At 42.2% G+C, this 5,297-nt stretch overlaps 1 long non-coding RNA gene across 3 annotated transcripts in view; it reads right to left on the reverse strand.

Annotated features, from left to right (window-relative positions):
- Positions 1-1,234: 1,234 nt before the first annotated feature.
- LOC118241027 overlaps positions 1,235-5,297 on the reverse strand; it is a 5,742-nt gene continuing 1,679 nt past the window's right edge. For all 3 annotated transcript variants that reach the window (XR_004775789.1, XR_004775791.1, XR_004775790.1), the window contains exon 3: positions 1,235-1,793. This is a non-coding gene — a long non-coding RNA (uncharacterized LOC118241027). The remainder of the gene's footprint in view (positions 1,794-5,297) is intronic.

A 5,297-nucleotide genomic window follows, 5' to 3' on the forward strand; every position in this document is an offset into this window, starting at 1 on the left:
ATCAAAGACGTTTATTTTTTTACAGCTAAATACCATATTTACCCTCCCTATTCAATCTTGATGTATCTTCTTACTGCAGTCAGAACTGAACCATCCTGGTTTCTTTTCTTTAATTCTCTTTCTTTTGGGGGGCACCACCGGGACCGTTTTATGGTGGCATTCAAGAGTCATGTTTTTCGTTTAGTGGCCAGCAGGGGGTCCTGATCTATGGGGTCCATAGTAGTGTAAAACCTTCACTGCATAAACTACCATCTCTTTAAATGTCACCAGTTTTCATAAATAACTAAATGCAGCCCACTTGATGGAGTTACTGATGAAAAATACCAAGGAATCTATTAGAGTCAATATGTGTATCTATCTATCTATCTATCTATCTATCTATCTATCTATCTATCTATCTATCTATCTATCTATCTATCTATCTATCTATCTATCGTGTGTGTGTGTGTGTGTTTGTGTTTGTATAGAGAGAGAAAGACTGCACACTAAGCAGAAGAAGAAGGATTAGTGAGGTCAGAGCCAGGAGTACAGCTGGAAGATGCCCACATGATGAAGAGCTTAGTGAGTACCTCAGACAGCAGAAACCCCACTGGACACAGTAGTGGAGGATAAACAGCAGAAGAGTGATAGATGTGCTGATCCCAAGTGACAACATCAGGAACAAGAAACATGAAAAGCTGGAGAAATACCAAGAGCTGAGAGAAGAGCTGGAAAAGAATTGAACGATAAAGGTAATGGTGGTTTCTGTGGTAACTGGAGCACTAGGGTCTGTGACCCCCAGACTGGGAGAATGACTCCAGCAGATCCCAGGAACAACATCTGAGATCTCCGTACAGAAGAGTGCAGTCCTGGGAACAGCTAAGATACTACACAGGACCCTCAGACTCCAAGACATCTGGTAGAGGACCTGAGCTTGAAGGAAAAAGAGACCTGGGGGAGGGTGAGTGGGGAATTTTTTAATACACATATGTGTAATTTCCATGAATGTGTAACACCTCCCTCCCTAGTTAAAGCTGTATGGTTCTATTTGTGTTTGTCTCTGTATTTGAGGAGCATGCTGATTTATGAATGTCCTGTCATGACCCTCTCTAGGCTGGGAGGGAGGGGTGTGTTTGTGTGGGGTTTTTTGTGTGTGTGTGTGTGTGCAACCCTGTCTAGACTCGGGGCCGTAACAGAGGGTTCGAGTGTAACAGCGGTAATAATGAGTAATGGAATACAAGCCAGACAAACAGGATGGTGGCAAAGGTCAAAGGTCAAGTATATTTACAAGTTTTGGTGCTCAGATACAGAAATATACAACAATCTGGTGCAATAGCACAGGAGTGACCCAGGACAACACAACAAACAAAACCAAACAAAACCACACCAGAAACAACTGCCTAAGCTAACAAAAAGAAACATAGAATGACTACACGGACTATACTGGTATAAACAGAGACAAACCCACACCCAAACAAAATGGCAGCCTCTCCCTACCACCAATGTGTAACTATATATAGGACAATATATACAAGATAGAAGAAACATATATTACCCAGCAACCAAACCAATAAGAGACAAAACAAACCATAAGTCAAGGGGAAAACCTAAAGTCATACACACAAACCCAAGCAACACAACAGCAAAAAACAGCAAAAAAACAGCAACAAGTCAAAACACCAGCAGCCACAATCACTCCTCTAATGAGCCCTACACAGACCGCTGCTCTTCCTCTTCCTTTTATACAGTCCTCGGCTCAGCGGAAAACCTGGCATGGATCAGGATGGGGGAGACTGGAGAGTCAGAGGCAAAACCTGGAACACAGGGAAGCCAGACACAACAGTGCTGTGTTCAGAATACATGTCAATAAAACCAGTCAACAGCAAAGGTTTGGTGACAGTCTGGCCTGTGAAATTGACTGAGTAGGGCAATGGTAGCTCAGTGGGCGCCTGTTGGGCCCCTCAGCAAGACCCTTAACCCTCAATTGCTCAAAAATTGTACTCACTCATAATTATAAGTTGCTTTCGATAACTCACTCATAATTATAAGTTGCTTTGTCAGCTAAATGTAAAACTAACAATATTGTTAAGGAAAGAGAAAAATAAACTTCAAATAAAAATCTTTAGGGTTTTTTTCTGTGGAAATTAGTTGTGTTTTACTTTTCGGGGCAGATACTTTAAATGATTTTAACCTGTACTGGACAGGACATAATTTATGCAAATTCATTCATAACTACAGGCATTTTTATATTGTTTGTCTATTGCAGAAATCTTCCACATAGATGCCTGCCAATCAGAAATCTTTGGGAAACAGAAATCAGATTAACTTCTATCTTTACGACTTACACCCATACTGTCTATGTATGTGCATGCGTGCGTGCTTGCGTGTGTGTGTGTGTGTGTGTGTGTGTGTGTGCGTGTGTGTGTGTGCGCGTGTGTGTGTGTGTGTGCGTGTGTGTGTGTGGGTGTGGGTGTGTGTGGGTGTGTGTGTGTGTGTGTGTGTGTGTGTGTGTGTATGTGTGTGGGTGTGTGGGTGTGTGTGTGTGTGTGTGTGTGTATTGTCAGGCAGAGGATGATGCCCCCCTTCCTGAGTCTCGGTTCCTCTCCAGGTTTCTTCCTCGTGTTCTAGGGAGTTTTTCCTTGCCACTGTCGCCCTTGTCTTGCTCACTGGGGGCGTGGCCTTAGACATTTGTAAAGCTGCTTTGTGACAACATCTGTTGTAAAAAGCACTTTATAAATAAACTTTGCTTGCTTCTTTGTTTTATTTTTATAATGTTTTACTTTTATTTTTTGTCTATGTACAATTCTTTATTGTGCCAAATTATTAGCAAATACCTTCTCGATGTGATAGATCTTGGAAGATTTTTAATTCTTCTATATCTTATGTGAAACACTTTAAATTGCTGATGTGTAAGAAAATAAACTTGCCTTGAGTGAGTGTGTGTGTGTCTGTGTGTGTGTGTGTGTGTGTGTGTGTGTGTGTGTGTGTGTGTGTGTGTGTGTGTGTGTGTGTGTGTGTGTGTGTGTGTGTGTGTTATAGTCAGAGCTCTTGTTTACTTCAGGTGAGCTTTCCTTTAAGGCTCTTAACACCAAGCTCATGGGTTTGGATCCCTCATGTACTGTTACACTGATGAACATGTGAATATGTAGGTCTCTCTGGGTAGGAGCCTCTGCCAAATACTGTAAATGTATATAATTGTAATAATATTCAATGTAGTGAGTACTCAGTGGATTATTATAGTAATATAATGACTTTAGTGAGTATTGAGGGTAATACTCAGTGGATTATTATAGTAATATAAACTATACATAAGACAAACACTAATATAAGGGTTCATTCTGAAATAAACTGTGCTTTGAGCTAAGGTATGTAATATATAATCTTAAATCAATACTAAAACAACAGCTGTTTACGTAACAGCTGTCAACTATGAAAGATTGTATAGAACTTAAGACAATCATTTTTACAGCAAGGTTTTAAAAAATAAACTCGATTAGGATATAGACCATATTAAACATGATTCAAGCAGGAAACAACACGAAATGAAAAACAATTAATTAAGTAATAAAGTAAAATAGCTTTTGGTACCACCAACTGAAAATGTTTCAAATAATCACAGATCTAAGAGCAGTTCTCCGTGAGTGGTACTAGCATGTCTCTCTGGGTAACTCTATACATACTACATAGTAATACAGAATAGTTCAAGTTCAAGTTCAAGTTCGGTTTATTCGTCACATATATAGTCATACACAGTATAACTCGCAGTGAAATGGTGGAGAGTGCTCTGTCCAAACTGAGGAAGAGAACCAGGGGTGCATAGAGAAAAATATATATATGCAGATAAATATATATATTCTATGTATGTACAAAAATATATTAACAATGTATGTACAATATATGTATATTATGATTATATACACAATGTACAATGTATACGGTTGGGTATATATGTACACAATCTACAGAATGTACAGATCCATTTTATATAATAACATATCTACGGTTGTTGTGTAACAGGGTAATTGAGTATAAATCTATATATACAGATGTACAGATATACAGTCATGTTACATGGTGGTGGTGGTCCCCACAGTTTATCAGTTTCCCTGATTCAGGGCCCGAATGGCCTGTGGGAAGAAGCTCCTCTTCAGCCTCTCTGTCTTGGTCTTCAGGGAGCGGAAGCGCCTCCCTGACCTCAACAGAGTGAAGAGTCTATTGTTGGGATGGGTGGGGTCCTTCACAATTTTCCTGGCCTTGGTCTGGCACCGCTTGTAGTAGATGGTCTGCAGGTCAGGAAGTTCTGTGTGAGTGATGCGCTCTGCTGAACGCACTACCCTTTGGAGTGCTTGTCTGTCCTGCTTGGTGCTATTCCCAAACCAGACTGTGATGTTCCCTGTGAGGATGCTCTCGATAGTGCAGGTGTAGAAGTTCCGCAGTACTTTGGAGGGCAGTCTGAAGTCCCTTAGGCGTCTGAGGTGGTAAAGACGCTGACGAGCCTTCTTTGCCAGGGAGTTGGTATGGCGGGACCAGGACAGGTCCTGTGAGATGTGAACTCCAAGGTACCTGAAACTATCTACTCTCTCCACCGTGGTTCCACTGATCCTCACAGGTTGGTAGTGCCACACCTGCTTCTTGCTGCAATCCACGATCAGCTCCTTTGTCTTACTGACGTTTAGGAGGAGATTATTTTCCTGGCACCAGTTTTCCAGGTGTTTAATCTCCTCCAGGTAGGTCCTCTCGTCGTTGTCCGAGATCAGACCCACGACAACGGTGTCGTCAGCAAACTTGACAATGATGTTAGAGGTGGAAGTGGCTATGCAGTCGTAGGTGTACAGTGAGTAGAGCAGGGGGCTTAGGACACAACCCTGAGGAGCTCCAGTGCTGAGAGTGAGGGTGGATGAGGCGCAGTTGCCCACCCGTACTGATTGTGGTCTGTCTGTTAGGAAGTTGAAGATCCAGTCACACAGGGATGTATGCAGTCCTAGATCTCCCAACTTAGTAGTGAGTAGGGAGGGGATGATAGTGTTAAATGCTGAACTGTAGTCGACAAATAGCATTTTAACATAATTTCCCCTCCCTTCGTCCAGGTGAGTCAGTGTAGTGTGGAGCAGATGTGCAATTGCATCGTCAGTGGAGCGGTTGTGGCGGTATGCAAATTGCAGTGGGTCCATGGAGGCTGGCAGTGAAGATGTGATGAAGTCTCTGACTGGCTTTTCAAAGCACTTCATCACGACTGATGTGAGGGCGACAGGGCGGTAGTCATTGAGGTCGGAGGGTCGAGGTTTCTTCGAGACGGGGACGATGGTGGACATATCTGG

Source organism: Electrophorus electricus, chromosome 3 (genome assembly GCF_013358815.1).
Source record: "Electrophorus electricus isolate fEleEle1 chromosome 3, fEleEle1.pri, whole genome shotgun sequence".
In the NCBI taxonomy this organism is placed as follows: domain Eukaryota; kingdom Metazoa; phylum Chordata; class Actinopteri; order Gymnotiformes; family Gymnotidae; genus Electrophorus; species Electrophorus electricus.